At 47.1% G+C, this 21,347-nt stretch overlaps 1 protein-coding gene across 7 annotated transcripts in view; it reads right to left on the minus strand.

Annotated features, from left to right (window-relative positions):
- The window catches only part of LOC126428097 (poly(rC)-binding protein 3), a 503,159-nt gene that overhangs the window by 264,822 nt on the left and 216,990 nt on the right, over window positions 1-21,347 (minus strand). For all 7 annotated transcript variants that reach the window (XM_050090000.1, XM_050089999.1, XM_050089996.1 and 4 more), the window contains exon 2: window positions 20,696-20,736. The gene's annotated coding sequence lies outside the window, so the exon portion shown is untranslated. The remainder of the gene's footprint in view (window positions 1-20,695; window positions 20,737-21,347) is intronic.

Here is a 21,347-nt window from a genome sequence, read left to right on the forward strand (position 1 = left end):
GGGACAGATGAAAATGTGTGCCCCGACCGGGACTCGAACCCGGGATCTCCTGGTTACATGGCAGACGCTCTATCCATCTGAGCCACCGACGACACAGAGGATAGTGCGACTGCAGGGATTTATCTCTGGCACGCCTCCCGCGAAACCCACTTTCTCAACGTATTGTCCCGCACTACATTCGTAGTGCCCCCGCTCATTATACTCATTACTCGCGGCGCGTTGCCGATTCCCGTAAGAGTTCGGGCACTGTTTGTGCATTCGCACAGAAGAAGAAGAAGATGGTCAAATGGCCGGTGAGCTTCGGACATGTCCGGAAGAACAGATACCATCTGTGACCATGCAGCTCGTTAGAATTAAATTACAATGAAATGAACACACTCGGCAACGCGCCACGAGTAATGAGTATAATGGACGGGGGCCACTACGAATATTGTGCGGGACAATACGTTGAGAATGTGGGTTTCGCGGGAGGCGTGCCACAGCTAAATCCCTGCAGTCGCGCTATCCTCTGTGTCGTCGGTGGCTCAGATGGATAGAGCGTCTGCCATGTAAGTAGGAGATCCCGGCTTCGAGTCCCGGTCGGGGCACACATTTTCATCTGTCCCCGTTGACGTATGTCAACGCCTGTAAGCAGTAAGGGTGTTCATTTCATTGTAATTTCATTCTAACGAGCTGCATGGTCACCGACGGTATCTGTTCTTTCAGACATCTCCGAAAGAACAGATACCATCTTAGTGTATATATAGATTACAATTTAGTTTGGATATTTTAATACCATTCCCGTAGCGCTCTGAACATAACTTTACTGCATTTAATAAGGGTATTTTCTGTCTTTATTTTAAGTGAATATCGTAGGACCACTTCCTGTTTATTTGATAATGTCATTTCTGGAATAAACATTATTCAACATTACTCTGTCATATACACCAATTACAAATGGTTCCAATGGCTCTGAGCACTATGGGACTTAACTTCTGAGGTCATCAGTCCCCTAGAACTTACAAGTACTTAAACCTAATTAACCTACGGACATCACACACATCCATGCCCGAGGCAGGATTCGAACCTGCGACCGTAGCGGTCGCGCGGTTCCAGACTGAAGCGCCTAGAACCGCTCGGCCACTCCGGCCGGCACACCAATTACAGACGCTAGAATAGAACCCATGTTATTAAATTATTGATTTAACTTTTATTTTATATTTCCGAGTGTTGTATTAACTCGCAATTGTAGCCAATGCATACATAGACTAACTGACTGTAGGATCACAACTACATGTTGTTATATGCAGCAACTTAACTGTGTGCATGAAAGCAGACGCGTGCGGCTCGACGCTTTGACTACATGGAGCTCTTCTTTTCGAAGACAACCGTGCACAGACAAGTACCAAAAGTACGAGTAATCGCAACAAGACACGCAGCTGGTTCGCTGTTGAGAATACGTTCAAAATGGTTGAAATGGCACTGAGCACTATGGGACTTAACATCTGAGGTCATCAGGTCCGCAGCTCGTGGTCGTGCGGTAGCGTCCTCGCTCCCCACGCCCGGGTTCACGGGTTCGATTCCCGGCGGGGTCAGGGATTTTCTCTGCCTCGTGATGACTGGGTGTTGTGTGATGTCCTTAGGTTAGTTAGGTTTAAGTAGTTCTAAGTTCTAGGGGACTGATGACCATAGATGTTAAGTCCAATAGTGTTCAGAGCTTTTTTTTTTTTTTTTTTTTAGTCTTGAGTCCCATAGAACTTAAGAACTACTTAAACCTAAATAACCTAAGGACATCACACACATCCATGCCCGAGGCAGTATTGGAACCTGCGACCGTAGCGGTCACGTGGCTCCAGACTGAAGCGCCTAGAACCGCTCGGCCACACCGGCCGGCTGAGAATAGGAACTAAACAGCAACCGTTAGGTACAATCATACTCCTAAGGAGTAGAACACGACAGCATTTGAAGTTTTTAAATCCGGTCGATGTTTGTACGAAACGGGGTACTGAATATCAAATTTTTGTTGTTCCTGGAATACGTTAGACGGGGAACCTACAAGTCGATCCGTGCCCTGGGACACAGCCGTCTGGTAATGTAGACGTCACACAAAGCGCTGTAGGCGATCCAGTGTTGTGAGCCGGTGCTACGGTCCTAGTGCCGTAAAACTGGTCCAGTCTGGGGAGCGACGCGAGGCGGGGCGGAAGGTTTATCTGGCGACGGCAGGCGCGGCCCGCGGCGCTATCTCACCTGCGCCTGTGCCTGCGCCGGTCCGCCTGACAGCTGCCGTCACGCCACACGACACACTTCCCAGCAGCACTCGCTCTGACAAACAAAAGCCGCCGGCCGGCTCTGTGGCCGACACACAGCGTGCAGCCGAGCGCCTCTCCCCCGACCTGACGTACGGACACTGCACGAAACAGTATCAACTCGTTTCGAACCACTGGTAGGCAGCAAGGAATACAAAGCACTTACCATGTCGCTCAGAAGAATTTCTTACTTAAACTAGTAGGTTGGTAAACGTGAATAAGTTGTGTGGAACTATGAAAAAATAAGCAAAATATACAAACAGAGTAGTCCACGGGCAAGATAGGCAACATCAAGGGTAGTGTGAGCTCAGGAGCGCCGTGGTCCCGTGGTTAGCGTGAGCAGCTGCGGAACTATCCTTGGTTCAAGCCTTCCCTCGAGTGACAAGTTTAACTTTCAATTTTCAGACAATTATTATCTGTCCGTCCGTCCGTTCGATGCGAGGCAACTGACATCCACAAGAAAAATTAAATCAGGCAAGGTAGAAGAATCTTTTTACCCATTCGCCAAAGTGTACAAGTTAGGTGGGTCGACAACATATTCCTGCCATGCGACGCACATGCCGTCACCAGTGTCGTATAGAATATATCAGATGTGGAGGAATCGGTTGACCTATTACCTTGCGATAAAATGTTCTCGGTTCCCATTGGAGAGGCACGTCCTTTCGTCTACTAATCGCACGGTTTTGCGGTGCGGTCGCAAAACACAGACACTAAACTTATTACAGTGAACTGAGGCGTCAATGAACTAACGGACAGATCATAACTTTGCGAAAATAAAGCAAGTAAAAGTTTCACTCGAGGGAAGACTTGAACCAAGGACCTCTCGTTCCGCAGCTGCTCACGCTAACCACGGGACCACGGCGCTCCTCAGCTCACACTACCCTTGATGTTGCCTATGTTGCGCATGGACTACTCAGTTTGTATATTTTGCTTATTTTTTTTATTGTTCCACACAACTTCTTCCTGTTTTCTCGATTGATCTGTGTTCAGTTTTTCAAGGCCTATCCACTGTGCCAACTTATGACTAAATCTGAGGGGAGGGGGGGGGGGGGTGCGATGGGGAGGTTCCCTTGTAAGTTGCAAAGCCGTTTGGCGTTTCACAACAGCTTGCGAATGTATCTACCTTGCTTAACGAAAAAAAGGGGGGGGGGGGCGACAATAGAGAACAATGCACGAAATGGTGGACCCCGAAAAACCATCCCAAAAAAAGGCAATCGATGGCTGACCCCAAAAAGATCAGCCTGGGCAGTACCACGTTGATGCACAGGTGAAACACGGAGTGGAGGTTCACGTTTCGGCAGTTAAACATTGCTTTCAGCAACTATAGAGCTCAATGGCAGAAGAGCTTCTCGAAAACCTATGGTGAGTTCGGAGCAGGAAGGCTAGACTACCGTTTGCTATGAAGGTTGCGTCACCACTGCAGACTGGTCAAAAATTCCACAGAGTGATGAAAGTAAATTTAATCTCATATCCTCGGGAAGGATCAGTACCTTCGACGATCGAAAAACAAGAGTAATAATAGAATGTGCAAAGTACCACTGTGTGGTGCTGTTTCTCGCTACGTGGTGCAGGTCCTCTCGTCGAAATTCATGGGGTAATGGATAGTTTGAAATGTGATGAATCATAAGACACCATGTAATACCTTAACAGAAGACTAAATATGTCTCATAACTGGCAATTCCAGCACGGCAAGAATCCGAAGCACACTTATAGCCATGTGAAGACAGTTCTGAAGATGTACAAAGTAAAGGTATTCGAATGGCCAAAAACCGCATAGAAAATGTTTGGTGGCGGGCTGTATAGACGTGATCGCCAACACAACTGCACTAACAAAGCGGCTTTGTAGAAAGAATTGCGTGAGCAATGGAACACGGTTCCTCAGGTCCGATTCGCCAAACTCGTGGGTTCTATGCCAACCAGGTGTACTGCACGCAAAGGGCTATGCAACCAAGCATTAAACCATAAACATTATGGGCCAGTTCTTCATTATTATTTTTCTTGTGTATGGTTTCAACAAAATACTTTTGACCCTATGTAATTTATTCATTTCTGTTTTGTTTGTGATGCAAAGATGAGAATGGCACAAAATGTGTAACAAAATAAAGTGCACACTATAAAGATTTTGTAATTAAGTTCTTTCATTTAACTTTTTTCCCCAAAAACTTTTTTTTTCAAATTTAATAGCTCTGAAAAATACTCTGCTCTGTAAATGCTACTTTCTTTCCAGCTATAGGGTCCTCATTATTTTCAGACCTTATCCCTCCCATCTTGTACATATACAGAAATGTTGCGACGAACTTCGAGGGGTTCTAGAGGGCGTCTGGAGGAACAAATACAGGATAGGAATCCGTGTCCGGAAACGTCATCCAACGACGCGATAAAGCGTTTCCATTTGCGGTTCATTTTCTCCCCGTATACCGAAAAAACTGATGATTTTAGATAATCCCAGGGGAAAAATAAAGTAGATGGAAACCCGCGTCCAAAACCATCATCCACTGAGACGACACAGTATCACATTCATTGGAGAGCAGGCATAATTATACAGCAGCTAGCACCATGTTGTCCACTGGTGATCTCCGCAATCAGTCGCGATCGCTGAAAACGAAGAATATTGCAAGAAAATCCGCTATCTGTCCGACAGCGTAGAAAGTCTCGTTTGCCGTCGAAAAGGAGGGGCTAGCCTTAGTGGCAAGCGCCGGCGTATGTAACTTAAGAAGCTCTGTAGCGTCGTTGGATGACGTTTCCGGACACGGGTTCCTACCCTCGATTTCTTCCTCAAGACACCCTTGTCAGACCCCTCGAAGGGTGTCGCGCCATTTCTGGAACACAATGTAGATATATATGTATAACGACACGTTGATAGGTAATTTTTTTTTTTTTTTTTTTTTTTTTTTTTTTTTTTTTTTTTTTTTTGCTGGGTGCTTCATGCACGTATCTCCTGCTGCGATCGTCGAGCATCTTCCCTCGTTTTGTTGACATATTTATACCACTTTAAGTCGCACTTCATTTTCACTATATTTTTACTTGAGGTTTGTATACAGGCTGTACACAATTAATGGCGAAAGCTGATACGACAAAGCATTCGAGAACAAAATCAGAAATGCTAAGTGAATATGGCTCCGTAAACGACCGTCTACACAGGCACACTCAGCTTCTGGTGTGAGACGACGTCTAACGCGTCGCATGCTCCAAGATGGAGCAGTGCCGTGCCTTGGCTTCCAAGAACACCACCTCCCCTCCCCTCCCCCAATCCTCTGGTTCTTCATTTTCCTTTGGATCATCTCAAAAGTTGTCTGCCTCCGTAGCTGAGTGCCATGTGCCGGACCTGCGTTCCATTCCCTCGGTGGGAAGACAGGCATAGGATGCACTCAGCGTCGTGAAGCCAACTCGGAACCGCTGGTAATCCGCCGAGCTGCTGCCAGTGTGAGCGCACCCAATGTCGGGTTGTCTGACAACTCACCCCCGGGAGAGCGGTGTGCTGACCACGTGACCCTCCATACGACATCTAATGACGTTAGTGGCTGAGGATGACACGCCGTTCCATCTCAAAACTGAAGCCTACAGCACTCTCCTAGATATGGTAGAAATAATGGACGAGAGAATTACACAGTCTTGTCTTTCTGTACGACATTACGCTGGATATACAGAAGGAGTGTACAGTAAATTCGAGCATGTAACGACCTGAAGCTGTATTGTAATTCTTGTTGAAGAAATGGATGGTATTTGAGCCAAATTATATGGGGACTTAACCAGAAAGTATTTGTATGGAGTGTGGCCATGTATGGAAGCGAAACATGGACGATAAATAGTTTGGACAAGAAGAGAATAGAAGCTTTCGAAATGTGGTGCTACAGAAGAATGCTGTAGATGGGTAGATCACATAACTAATGAGGAGGTATTGAATAGTATTGGGGAGAAGAGAAGTTTGTGGCACAACTTGACTAGAAGAAGGGATCGGTTGATAGGACATGTTCTGAGGCATCAAGGGATCACCAATTTAGTTCCAAAATGGTTCAAATAGCTCCGAGCACTATGGGACTTAACATCTATGGTCATCAGTCCCCTAGAACTTAGAACTACTTAAACCTAACTAACCTAAGGACATCACACACATCCATGCCCGAGGCAGGATTCGAACCCTGCGACCGTAGCAGTCGCGCGGCTCCGGACTGAGCGCCTAGAACCGCTAGACCACCGCAGCCGGCACCAATTTAGTATTGGAGGGCCGCGTGGAGGGTAAAAATCGTAGAGGGAGACCAAGAGATGAATACACTAAGCAGATTCAAAAGGATGTAGGTTGCAGCAGGTACTGGGAGATGAAGAAGCTTGCATAGGATAGCGTAGCACGGAGAGCTGCATCAATCCAGTCTCAGGACTGAAGACCACAACAACAACAACAACCAGAAAGTTCGCATCTCAAACAGATTCGAAGTAAATATGACATTATGGAATGCTGAAGTCAGTGGCAGTTCATATCCACACACATTCAGAGTTATCTCGCTAACAGCTCGTTTGCGCACATATGTTTATTGGAACGTTTTTGCGTCTATTACCGTTTATTCTTGCTCTTGTCAGATTTCGCCATTAATTATAATAAACCCCTCTCGCACGTTACATTCATATATAACTCTCAAAACCAAGATGACCGACATGTGTTTGTATTAATATTTTGAGCTAACATCCTAGAAGGATCACGTATACATTGAGATAGTACGCGTACAACGAACAGTGATCAAAACATTCGAAGCTCTTTTACAGAGTACTGTCTACTTTGTTTCAATATTCCGGCAATATCAAGGCGAATCGGTAAGATTTACCTAAGTATCTTAGAATATTACAAGCCCAGCTGAGCAACATCTTTTTCCTGCACATTTCATCAGAAGAATATTACATTTATCTTCAAGCCAGTTGATAACATTTAAAACTTCGTGAAAATTTAGCTTGTATATGTGTTTATTCAAATTCTGTTTGGTACGATTTTCTTTCAAAAGTTCCTTAGAAAATAACCCACAGTTACGAACTTAAATTATTCACTTCTAATAGAAAAAAAACCTGGCGAATGGGCTTGAAATTTTGAAGTTCTCTGATAATCTCATTATTTAACTTCGAAGAGATTTCATACCTGTTACTCGTTTCCTACTTTGATCCACATTGATTTAACTTGTTGCTGTAGAAACATTTTTATTGAAAATACTTAAGAGTTTCATGCTCTGACGAGTGCTTCGATTTTTCTAAATGATTTGAAATGTGATTTCAAATAGTCATCACCAGCATTCTTAGGTGTTAACTGTTAGTATTTTCTTAGTTTTGCACGGTTTTCTGATGGCAGTTCTAACTGGGCGATTCGGAATCTTTAACATATTTTCAATGCTCAGGTTCTTTTTTAAGAGGCTTTTCGAAAGTCGAGTATCATTATGTTTCTTTAGACAAACATCACATGTTTCTGTATGTATTTCCAGTGTGATTTGGCGCAGATACTTTATGAATTTGTCAACTCCTTTTCCAGTTATTTGTCTTGTGTTTTCCAATAGTACTTACGTCATGCCCTAGGACATTATACAGTCAGCAGTTGGCCATCACGTTCTGACATACAAGTATGACATGTACACTGTGACTATCGTATGCGTTCATATAAAAATGTTATCCATCACCAGTAATGCTGCTACTTCCGTTGTTGCAAATCGCATAAGGGGAATTTGAGGCTACAAAATGTCAAGGGAAACTGATACAGCAAAAAAATTCGTTTAACGTCTGAATTTAACATTATTTTACTCTGTTAAGAATTGAAACATGTTTAACAATGCATAAATTCGTAGCACGAGTGACTCAGCTGGAGGCTAGTATCTACTTTATCACAAGCGGAACGTGAAACACTCACGGTTCGCTGCCAAAATTTTGTGTGGTCGGCAGAGGCACTGTGCGTTGTTCCAACATAGCGTCCAACTGACGGGCAGATTCACTGCGGCGTTGCTGGAATATGCGCTGCTGCAACAACGGGGGCAGTTTTATTTTGGTGTGGCGGGTTTACACGGGGTATTAATGGTACAGCTTTACGGAGAGTCCCTATTAGTATCTGGTTCCTAGGAAACAGACCGAGATATTGGCTGTTGCTCCACTGTGCGCGCGACCGTCAAACTGCTGGTACAACGCCGGCACAAATGTCAGGTGCTACGTGCAAATACTGAATCGCCGCAGCGGCAACAGCGCCATTTCCCTAGCATGGCAGCTGTTTGATGTGCTAAGTGTCAAAGAATACGTAATGTAAATGAGACTAGGCAACGACGCACATTACTGGTGTCGTACAAATGACGTCTCAGAAGTGACTTACGTAAGTTCTTAATAGCAAGCAGTTTCTCTCGTACAAGCATAAACTGTATCTCTATTGAGTTATTACACTTTCCGCAAACCGAGCTACTGTAGGAGACGTTCATGTCTGACATGATGCAATCACGAAGACAGCGAAAAAAAGGGAGGGAGGGAGAGAGAGAGAGAGAGAGAGAGAGAGAGAGAGAGAGAGAGAGAAGGAGGAGGAGGAGGAGGAGATGGTGGGTGGACCGTGAGTCAGATCTATCCGTCAACTGCAGACTCCATCGCTTCCCTCTCGCCAGTGATGCCCTGACGCCTTCAAAGATATAAATTCCAATAATCTTCGCCAAGTGCCAGGATCCGACTGAAGCCAGAGTCGTAAAATAGTCCTCTCTAGCCGCTCAGCGTCTCCCGTGCTTCCGCCTCCCCCGCTAACCCTATTTCTCTTTCTCGGCAGGCCGCGCGCGACCCGCCCGGCCTCGATCGCCACCCCTTCCAACACGCCCTAAGTGATTACTTACTCTCCCTTTACCTACGGTTTACAAATCCTCCTCCGCCGCCTGCGCGGCCTTCGCGCCCGCTCTCGCTCCCCCCCCCCCCCCCCCCCTTTCCCCTCCCGGCCACCATTCAGCCGGCCGCCGCGCCTGCCAATCGGCTTTACCACATCCCCACGCGAGGCCACGCCTCCGCAGCTCTGACGTCACCGCGCCGGCGCTCCAATGGCGAGGCGCGGCCGCCACCCCTGCGGGCGCTCCTTCAAGAGATGCTGACCTTTAGCTCTGGCGCCGGTCCTCCAAACGCGGCCCCACACCACAGCCGGGGACACGCGGGGGCTCAAAATGAAGGCGAGGCGGCCGCCGCCTCCCACCCGTTGCTCACCGCTCCGACTCGACACAGAGACCGAAGCCGTAATAAACCGGATAAAATATTCACGAGCCAACTCACCGCCCCTCATTTTGCCCCACCCGGCGACCCCTTTCAACACTTCGTAGGTCCTTCCGTGTCCGCTCAAAGGTAGCGACGACTGTCCATTGTTTCTATACAATCTACACTAAATCTCGAATGGAGAAGGTGGGAGGCAAAAAAGATGTATTTGCAATGAAGGAGCACAACTACTCCCTTTTCTCCTTCCTTTATGATTGTCGGCTTTGGGCAACACGCTTTAAATGTATTTGGGCTTGTATCATAATGTCTTAGCTGAAAGAGAAATGTAACTGACAAGTGTTTACTGAAATAACTTTGCGAACTACGCTTCTTGAAGGACATCTTACGTAAGGCTAATCTACGATTTTCTTCATATTCACAGATTTTGAACGTCAGAGCGTGTACGTCAATTTCCTAAAGCAGCACGACGCAAACTTCGTAAACAGTCGAGGAAAACGCCTTTGAAGATTAGATTTCCGAATGTCGTCACGTATAAAATACTTTCGACACTGTAACACAGCATCTGGTAGCTGCAAGCGTGGCGCATAAATTTTGTAGACACGGCAGTCCCTGGTTCAGTTTTCGTTAACAACAGTGTCCCTTTTTAGTTCTATTTAAATTCTGTATTATTACTAAACGAAAATGTTAAGTTAACGTACACTGTATAACTTTTAAATCAAAATTTTTAAAAAATGGTTCAAATGGCTCTCAGCACTATGAGACTTAACATCTGAGGTCATGAGTCCCCTAGAACTTAGAACTACTTATACCTAACTAACCTAAGGACATCACACACATCGATGCCCGAGGCAGGATTCGAAGCTGCGACCGTAGCAGCGGCGCGGTTCCCGACTGATGTGCCTAGAGCCGCTCGGTCACAACGGCCGGCACGAATCTCCTTCACTGGAAATTTTATAGCACTTTACAGGCTATTTTGTCCCCCATATGCAGCTAAGTAATAGCAGAACTAATCAGGTCTGTAACGCAGGCGTTAGCGCTACAAGCGTGCGATGGAGATCAGAGACGAAGAGCCTGACTGAAGCACGACAACAAGCAGACTGCAACGTAGAGCAGTGTCCTTCACGAGATGCCACTCACAACGCGCCGTGTCGCTAGGCAGATGAGTAGCCGTCACTCAGAGTGATGGCTGCCATTGTGAACGGTACGTCCGCAGGCGACACTAGCCCACGCAGTTCACCTCACATTGTGTTCACAATGCCTCCTCTACCGTACAGCCCACATGCGAAGGAGACCGCCTTTCATTAAAATTCATTCCAGAACAAAATAACACAAACATTGTAAATAATAGTGCTTCATTTTAAACTGACATGACACGCGCGTAACATAATAGACACGCGTCGTTTGATAACATCAATCGTCAATCGATGCTGGTATCAAGCTGTTACGTGAGAATGGTGGTTGCGCTACTTTCAGCGGTCGAATGCAGTAACGGCTGCAGAACCGATCATTGCATTCTGTCACCCGCAAAAAAAACAAAAAAAAAAAACCGAGTTTAGTCGCTTTAGATGACATTATCTCGGTCTCAGGCACGACTCATTTCACTTTGGTTCACAATTAGCGTTTCGCTAATCTCGATGCGTAAATACTTTTGGAAACGTCATCCATCGCAGCGAAGAGAAGCAAGCCGAAGTGGCAACTCTTAGGAACTGCAAGTAAAGTACTGGGTGATTCAAAAAGAATACCACAACTTTAAAAATGTGTATTTAATGAAAGAAACATAATATAACCTCCTGTTATACATCATTACAAAGAGTATTTAAAAAGGTTTTTTTTTCACTCAAAAACAAGTTCAGAGATGTTCAATGTGGCCCCCTCCAGACACACGAGCAATATCAACCCGATACTCCAACTCGTTCCACACTCTCTGTAGCATATCAGGCGTAACAGTTTGGATAGCTGCTGTTGTTTCTCGTTTCAAATCATCAATGGTGGCTGGGAGAGGTGGCCGAAACACCGCATCCTTAACACACCCCCATAAGAAAAAATCGCAGGGGGTGAGATCAGGGCTTCTTGGAGGCCAGTGATGAAGTGCTCTGTCACGGGCTGCCTGGCGGCCGATCCATCGCCTCGGGTAGTTGACGTTCAGGTAGTTACGGACAGATAAGTGCCAATGTGGTGGCGCTCCATCCTGCTGAAATATGAATTGTTGTGCTTCTTGTCCGAGCTGAGGGAACAGCCAATTCTCAAACATCTCCAGATACTGTAGTCCAGTTACAGTAGCACCTTCGAAGAAAAAGGGACCAAAAACTTTATTGGCTGAAATGGCGAACAAATGTATAACTAAATGAAACTTTATAGCTCCCTTAATTCGCCGACAGATAGTGCTTATCTCTGCCTTTTGTCGTTGCAGAGTTTTAAATTCCTAAAGTTGTGGTATTCTTTTTGAATCACCCTGTATTTCGAGAAACCTTCATATGATAATTTTTGAAGATGCACTATCCTCCTAACAGCATGTGAATAAGATTGCAATATGTTAAGTGAAAGCTACAGAAAAAACTGTATACATCTTTCCTCTTCGCGCCATATCAAAATTAATATGCCGGCCTTTGTCGCCGAGCGGTTGTAGGCGCTTCAGTCCGGAACCGCGCAACTGCTACGGTCGCAGGTTCGGATCCTGTCTCGGGCATGGATGTGTGTGATGTCCTCTGGTTAGTTAGGTTTAAGTAGTTCTAAATTCTAGGGGACTGATGACCTCAGATGTTAAGTCTCATAGTGCTCAGTGCCATTTGAACCATTTTATTCCCAAACGATAACGCACTTACGTTTCTGGAGTTTAACGGCGTAAGTGCTACATGCAAGTTACGCTGCAAAATAGATAAATTCTGAGGGACTGTCGCCTTCGTTTCACATGCGATCAAACACGCTCCAGAACACGGTATTTCATGTATTATGCAACCACGGCGTAACAACAAATCACCTACGGGCGAGATTTTGACAAGACTGGGGCATAAATCAAAGAACCCCTAAAAGTCAAAGTCTTCGAAAGCAAGAAATGACTGCCGTGCAAGGCACTTCGCAACCTGAACCAACCGTGCACACGTCCACCGAGCACCAGTACTTGTGAGCACCTGCAGAAAATCAGGAAATCACATTATTCACGATAATCTTAAGCGCGTTGCTGATGATGACGGGTTTGTCGGTCCGAAGCCGTAGCTCTCCACGCTGGTCTTTTTTTGTTATTTGTTTTCGTTTTTAGGGCGCAAAACTTCTATGGTCATTAGCGCCCGGTCCGTGACTTAGAAAACAGTAAAAAACCGAAATTGAAAACCAGCAGCAATGGGAGCGAAAGTCATAAAATTGGAGAAAGTAAAAGCAGAAGGAAGGCTTAAAAATCCACTACAGAAAAGGGTTGGTTGTCCCCAATAAAAGCTTCAAATGACTGAAGTCATTTCACTGGCACTAATAAACTTGAGAACGCGGTCGGCTGAGCGCGTGTCATCTGCTAAAATGACGATATATCAGGCGATAGCTGTAGACGGGAGCGTAACGGATTAAAATAGGGGCACTCAATTAAAAGTTGTCTTACCGTCCACAGCTGAGAGCAGTGGGGACAGAGTGGGGGAGGATCGCCGCTTAAAAGATGTCGATGGCTAAAAAGACAGTGCCCTATCCGGAGTCTAGTTAAAATTACCTCCTCCCGACGACGCGTTCGGGAGGAAGAGGTCAAAGCACAAGGAAGAGCTTTCATGTCCCGCAATTTATTATGGGTAAGTGTCGACCAATGCGTGTGCCATAAATGAACAACACGTCGACATAGAACGCTCCGTAGATCGGCGAAGGGAATAGATTGAATAGCTGGCCGAGGAAGAGAGACTGCAGCCTTGGCTGCAATATCGGCCGCCTCATTTCCACAGATACCAACGTGTCCCGGGAGCCAGAGGAACGTCACCGAGACGCCCCCCAGGTGGAGCAAGCGCAGACAGTCCTGAATCCGGTGGACCAGAGGGTGCACAGGGTAAAGAGCTTGGAGACTGAGGAGAGAGCTGAGAGAATCTGAGCAGATAACGTACTGTATCCGCTGATGGCGGCGGATGTAGTGGACAGCCTGGAGAACAGCGTAAAGCTCCGCAGTATAAACCGAACACTGCTCGGGAAGCCGAAAGTGATTTGGGGTGTCGCCAACAATATAGGCACTCCCTACACCTAACGATGTTTTCGAGCCGTCGGTGTAAATAAATGTGGCGTCCGTCATCTGTGCACATAGAGCAGCAAATGCCGGACGATAAACAAGTGAAGGGGTACCATCCTTGGGAAATCGACAAAGGTCACGGAGCAGGCAGATCCGGGGACGGAGCCAAGGCGGTGCTGTACCCCAAGTTGTCAAGAAGGTTTTAGGAAAGCGGAAGGAAAGAGAATGGAGCAGTTGACGGAAGCGGACTCCCGGTGGTAGTAGGGAGGAGGGGCGGCCTGCATACCCTACATCAAAGGAGGCGTCGAAAAAAATGTCATGGGCTGGATTAGCAGGCATGGAAGACAGATGGCTAGCATAACGACTCAGAAGGACTGCTCGCCGATTGGACTGAGGAGGTTCAGCAGTCTCAGCATAAAGGCTTTCCACAGGGCTGGTGTAAAAAGCTCCAGACACTAAACGTAATCCACGGTGGTGGATAGAGTCGAGACGCCGAAGAATAGACGGCCGAGCAGAGGAGTAGACTATGCTTCCATAGTCCAACTTCGAGCGCACTAAGGCGCGATAGAGGCGGAGACGGACCACTCGGTCCGCTCCCCAGGAGGTACCATTCAGGACACGGAGGGTGTTGAGGGATCGCAGACAGCGAGCCGAAAGATAGGAAACGTGGGAGGACCAGCACAGTTTTCTGTCAAACATACGACCCAAGAATTTAGCGACGTTTGAAAACGGAAGGTTGACAGGACCTAGATGTAAGGAGGGCGGAAGAAACTCCTTACGTCGCCAAAAATTAACACAAACGGTCTTACTGGGAGAAAAACGGAAGCCGGTTTCGATGCTCCAAGAGTGGAGGCGATCGAGACATCCTTGAAGACGTCGTTCAAGAAGGCTGGTCCGTTGAGAGCTGTAGTAGATCGCAAAATCGTCCACAAAGAGGGAGCCCGAGAGATCAGGAAGGAGACAATCCATAATTGGATTGATGGCAATGGCAAACGGTACAACACTCAGCACGGAACCCTGCGGTACCCCGTTTTCTTGGGAGAAAGTACGGGAGAGAGTAGTGTTCATCCGCACCCTAAATGTGCGCTCTGCCATAAATTCGCGAAGAAAAAGGGGCAGCCGACCTCGAAAGTCCAAAGAGAACAGTGTGCGGAGGATGCCTGTCCTCCAACAGGTATCGTATGCTCTCTCCAGATCAAAAAATATTGCTACTGTTTGGCGTTTCCGGAGAAACTTGTTCATGATATAAGTGGAGAGAGCAACAAGATGGCCAACTGCAGAACGATACATTCGGAATCCGCATTGGGCAGGTGTTAAAACACTGCGGGATTCCAGCCACCACGCTAAACGGTAATTCACCATACGCTCCAAAACCTTACAGACACTACTCGTGAGAGAAATGGGGCGATAGCTAGAGGGGAGATATTTGTCCTTTCCAGGTTTCGGAACAGGAACGACGATAGCTTCCCGCCATCGTCTGGAAAAAGTACTGTCGGTCCAAATTCGATTATAAAGGCGAAGGAGGTAAAGCAGACTATGGGTTGATAAATGCAGCAACATTTGGACGTGGATACCATCCGGTCCTGGGGCGAGAAGAAGAGAGTGCATGTTGGTTCCCGCAAGGAGAAAACAGTATTGTAGCTTTCGCGATTTTGAGAGGAGAAAGCAAGAGGTCGCACTTCCGCTGCACGTTTCTTCGGGAGAAACGCTGGCGGGTAATTTGAAGAGCTCGAAATCTCAGCAAAGTGCTGACCCAACGAGTTAGAAATTGCGACGGGGTCCACTAATGTGTCATGCGCGACAGTGAGCCCAGAGACCGGGGAGAAACTAGGCGCGCCTGAGAACCGTCGAAGCCGACTCCAAACTTCCGAGGAGGGAGTGAAGGTGTTAAATGAGCTAATAAAGAATTTCCAGCTTGCCTTCTTGCTATCGCGGAAGACACGACGGCAACGCGCTCGGAACTGCTTATAGCGGATACAGTTGGCCAAAGTAGGATGGTGGCAGAAAACGCGGAGAGCACGTCGCCGCTCACGTATTGCATCACGGCATGCCTCGTTCCACCAAGGAACGGGGGGGCGCCGGGGCAATTCGGAGGTGCGTGGTATTGAATGTTCCGCAGCTGTAAAAATAACGTCGGTAATATGTGTGACCCCATCGTCGACGCTGGGAAAGTGGCGGTCATCGAATGTCGCTAGAGACGAAAAAAGTGTCCAATCGGCTTGGGCAAACTTCCAGCGTCGCGGGCGCATGTAGGGCAGTTGAGGCTGCAGTCTAAGGACACATGGAAAGTGGTCACTCGAGTGTGTATCATCAAGGGCGAACCATTCGAAGCGCCGAGCTAGCGGAACAGTACCGACCGCAAGGTCCAAATGAGATAAATTTGTCGTGGAGGCAGACAAAAATGTAGGGACCCCAGTATTGAGGCAAACTAGATCTGCTTGGTGGAAGACGTCTAGCAATAGTGAGCCACGTGGACAAGGATGTGGAGATCCCCAAAGCGGGTGGTGGGCATTGAAGTCCCCAACCAGCAAATAGGGGGGTGGAAGCTGACCAAGAAGATGAAGGAGATCAGCTCGTGCCACTGGTGTGGACGATGGAATGTATACAGTACAAAGAGAGAACGTGTATCCGGAAAGGGAAAGACGGACAGCGACAGCTTGGAAGGAAGTGTTTAAATGGGTTGGGTGATAATGGAGAGTTTCATGGAGAAGAATCATAAGTCCTCCATGTGCTGGAGTGCCTTCAACAGAGGGGAGATCATATCTGACGGACTGAAAATGAGGGAGAACAAAGCGGTCATGGGGACGCAGCTTTGTTTCCTGAAGACAGAAGATGACCGGCGAGTAGGATCGTAAGAGGATCGACAATTCATCCCGACTGGCTCGAATACCGCGGATATTCCAGTGGATAATGGACATAGGGTGAACAGAAAATGGAGGAGTGTGACCAAGGTCGCTGTCAACTCAACGACTGCTCTGAGCTTGCGACCGACAGCATGGAATGGCATTCAGCCGAAGGCAGAAGATCCTGATCCATAGGTTGGTCAGGAGCAGCTCCTGCCACCAGCGATCGGCCGGTTGATCGGCCGCCAGCAGTGCGCCTCGGCGACACAGAAGACGGCCGAGGGCGATTTCCGCCAGGTGGTGCTGTAGATGGGACACGCCTTGGCGGAGAAGGATAGGAACTGGGTTTCTTTGTAGCCTTCTTGGAAGTATGACGTTTAGAGGAAGAAGGAACCGATGGTTCGGAAGTTGCCGTACGTAAAAACTCTTCACGAGTATGCTCTTTTTTCGAAGTCTTGGTGTCTGACTTTTGGGCTCGAGATTTAGCAGAACTCGACGAAGGGTGAGCCAGAGAGTGGGCAGGCGAAAGTGGTGAGGTTGAACGGGCGATCTTTGCGCTGGCCGATCTGACGACTGTGGCACTAAAGGTGAGGTCGCAAGTCTGCGTGGCCGCCTCCTTTGTTGGCCGAGGAGAAGCAAGGACAGTGCTGTATTTTCCTTTCTGAGCACAGTGGGCTGTCGACTGGCGAATAATTTTCGAGCAGCGAAGGTCGACACCTTTTCCTTTACTCTAATTTCCTGGATGAGCTTTTCATCCTTAAAAACGGGGCAATCTAGAGAGGAAGCAGCGTGGTCACCCATACAGTTGATGCAGCGAGGGGATGGAGGTGGACAAGCACCCTCATGGGCATCCTTGCCACACGTAACACATTTGGCCGGATTGGAACAGGACTGGCTGGTGTGATTGAACCGCTGACACCGATAGCAACGCGTAGGGTTTGGGACGTAAGGGCGAACGGAAATTATCTCATAGCCTGCTTTGATTTTCGATGGGAGTTGAACTTTGTCAAATGTCAAGAAGACAGTGCGGGCTGGAATGATGTTCGTGTCAACCCTTTTCGTAACCCTATGAACAGCCGTTACGCCCTGGTCAGACAGGTTGTGCTGAATTTCTTCGTCAGACAATCCATCGAGGGAGCGTGTATAAACGACTCCACGCGAGGAATTTAAAGTACAGTGCGGTTCCACCCGGACAGGGAAGGTGTGTAGCAGTGAGGTACGCAGCAATTTTTGTGCCTGGAGGGCACTGACTGTTTCTAACAACAGGGTGCCATTCCGTAATCTGGAACAAGACTTTACAGGACCTGCAATTGCGTCGACACCTTTCTGAATAATGAAAGGGTTGACTATGGAGAAGTCGTGACCTTCGTCAGACCGAGAAACAACAAGAAACTGTGGCAACGATGGAAGAACTGACTGTGGCTGAGACTCAGTGAACTTACGTTTGTGAGCAGACATAGTGGAAGGTGAGGAAACCATTGCGGAAGAATCCCCCATGATTACCGGCGTCTCCGATGGCGCGCTCGTCCCTTGTGGGGGCCCTCTCTGAGGGCACTCCCGCCTTAGGTGATTGTTCACACCTCCCAACAAACGGACGGAGGGACCAATCGGCACTTTCGGAAGGTATCAGCTCGGGTAATCACCCCTCCCTGGGCCTGGCCGTTACCAGGGGGTACGTACGTGTCCTACCCGTCTACCCGGGGCAGGGGGAATTACGCGTTACCCCGTCACCGGCTACGCATGGAAGTGCGTGGGTCGGCCTTCAGACACGCACAGGGAGGAAGAAAGAGAAAGGGAAAGGAAAGAAGAGAGGTCTCAAACGCCGCAGCGGAGAAAAGGGTAAAGAGAAGAGGTAAGGAAAAGAGAAGGACAAAGGAAGGATGAAGACATACAAGCAAGGAAGGCGAAGAATGCGGTACATTTACAAGCGTCCGTCTCCGGACGTAGGCACAAACCATACTCCCAGAGGGGGAGAAAGGGAAGGAAAGAGCCAGAGGTGAGAGGGGGGGGGGGGCGAAGATGGGGGATGGGGAAGGATGCGGAAAGGGAAGGTATGCAGCCCGGAAAGGAAGGAGGGCCACATTAGCTCGGGATCCCGTGCTCGCTACGTACGTATCCACAAAAGAGTTGTGGATCCCCTGGGGGGTCCACGCTGGTCTGTCTTCACTTCTGCAACACACACACACACACACACACACACACACACACACCTGAACCTGTTGACCGTAGTCATAAGCCTTGGTCTCCATCTAAAATGCTCATTCCCCTTTTTTCAGCTGTCCATCACCAAATCGACTATTCCTCGGTGTAGTACCACATCTAGTTGCGCCACAAATTTCTTTTCTCCACAATTCTATTCAGTACCTCCTCATTAGTTACGTCATCTACCCACCTAATCGTCATTATTATTCTGTAGCACGAAATTCCAAAAGCTTCTATTCTCTGTGTATCTCAGCTGTTTATCGTCCACTTTTCCATACAAAGCCACACTCCAAATACTTTCACAAATTTATATTCAGAAATTTATGTTCGATGTTAACAAATTTCTCTTTTACACAGGAGCTTTTGTTTCTACTTCCAGTCTGCATTGAGTATCCTCTTTACTTCTCTCATTGTGGCTTATTTTACTGCCAAAACAATAGAACACTTCTATATTCTGCGTCTCATTTCGTAACCCCTCCCTCAGTTCACCTTATTTAATTTTACTATACATTATTTCGTCCCCCCCCCCCCCCCCCCAGTCCTTTCTTTACTTCTCTTAATGTTCATCTTTAACCACTTTTCAAGAAACTATTCATTCCATTCTCTGATCTTCCAAGTCCTTTGTCGTATCTTTCTCAGTTTCCTCTCAAACTACTTATACCCTTCTACGTTGTTCCGATTCATAGAACTGTAGGCAACTAGCAGTACAATATGTAGATAACCTTTCGATCCTTCTATTTTATCCGTGATATCTTCAAAACTTCAAGTATTTAAGGAGGTATGCCATATTCATACTTGAGCAAAGTGATACAGTACACGACCACTAGCATTATTTATCAAAGCAGTATAACGAAAGGGCTGAAGAGGACTAAAGGAGGAAGCGCTTTTGAAGATCGGTAACACTCCTTTCGATATTCCTAAACTGCCTGAACCAGTAATCTTCCATGTACCGTAGCTTCGCGTATCCAGGTCCGTTACCGGACAATTAGGTCCCGAAAACACGTTACGCATCATGCTTGCAAAGGGCATGTCTGGATGACTGCTCACCAAAACCTTTTCTCTTAAAGTAGTTCTTAGTTTCATGAACAGGTTCGTTGATGGTGAGTCCACTGTCTGGAAAGTCTGAAAACGGCACTGCAGTGTACTGACCACGTGCCTCTCCATACTGAGCCCGCATGACGCCGCAAGCCAGAGGATGACACGGCTGCCGGAAAACATCCTTTGGATACTGAAGTTTCACTCTGCAGCGGAGTGTGCGCTGGACCGTGACTCGAACTCTACACTTTCGCCTCTTGCGGGCAATCGCTCTACCGACTGAGTTACCCATCCACGAATCACGACCCTTCGTCTCAGCTTTATTTCCTCCAGTATCTTATCTTGCACTTTACAAACTTCACAGGAGCTCTGCTGCGTAACTTCCAAGACTTGTGTTGCGAGTTAGGCAGAGCTAGTCTTGCAAGTACGCAGGGAAGCTTCTGTGAAGTTTAAAAGGTAGGAGATGCGGTACTGGAGAGGAAGACGTGAGGAAGAGTCGTGATCCATGTGCTTTGGTGGCACGGTCGGTAGAGCACCTGTCTGCGAAAGGTTGAGTTCCCGAGTTCCGAGCCTCGGTCCGGCACACAGTTTTAATCTACTAGGATGTTTCAAACAGATTTAAGTCTTCTGTGGTTTCCATGCACCACGTCAGGCGAATGCCGGAACGGTTCCTTAAAAAAGTGGCGTCACATTTCTTTCTCTCCCTTAGCCAGGTTCAAATTATTTCGTAGTTAAATGCCAAACAAAAATTTCCATCGTGTGCACGTACATTCTTAAATGAAATCATGAAAGACACGTAATTCGAAATTCTTATGGCCAAACGAAATTTACGGTTAAAGAAAACATTTTTACTGGCAACAAAGGACACAAACTAAAGATTAATTAAAATAAGACTACATGCAGCCCATTCAAAAGTTGGTAGGAGAAGAAAGTAATACAGCCTCACTTACCAAAAATCATTAACGCAGTAGCGGACCGCTTTATTGTCGATCTGAAACAAAAGAGAACAATGAGTTACTCTGGGTTAATTCAGTATAAGAATCGTAGATTCCAGTCTCCATTCATAACCAATAACAGCGGGTCTCCAACAGTCAGATACAAAACCGTAGAAAAGCTTTAACATTAAAGATACGGTAAAACTTTCGACGTAACAGTCGCTAAAATGGACAGATGCTCGTTGTTTAACCAATGAATACAGTGCACACATCCGACACAAATCAATGCCCAAACGCTACTCTCATATCTGCATACGTTAGTTTAATCTGGCTGAAAGATGCTTACACCTACGCTGAGAAATATCACGAGATTCAACATAAGCGATCCAAATGGGAAGCGGCCACTATGGGTTGTGTGTTTCCGGAATCAGACAACTGCAGTACTGGAATCTGGACGACTAAAGAATATATTTTCCCGTATTGGAACAAACACGACGTAGAACGTGCTGTTCAACAAAAAACTTCCCGAGCGCCACCACACTTTTAGGTGTCACTTCTATGGGCAGGACGTCTCTTCATCTTCATTACATCTCAGAAGGAACTGTCACTTGGTGGAGTTTTCTTTTTCCCCTGATTACAGGATAGAAGAACATAGTCTAGAGGGTAA

Source organism: Schistocerca serialis, chromosome 12 (genome assembly GCF_023864345.2).
Source record: "Schistocerca serialis cubense isolate TAMUIC-IGC-003099 chromosome 12, iqSchSeri2.2, whole genome shotgun sequence".
In the NCBI taxonomy this organism is placed as follows: Eukaryota; Metazoa; Arthropoda; class Insecta; order Orthoptera; family Acrididae; genus Schistocerca; species Schistocerca serialis.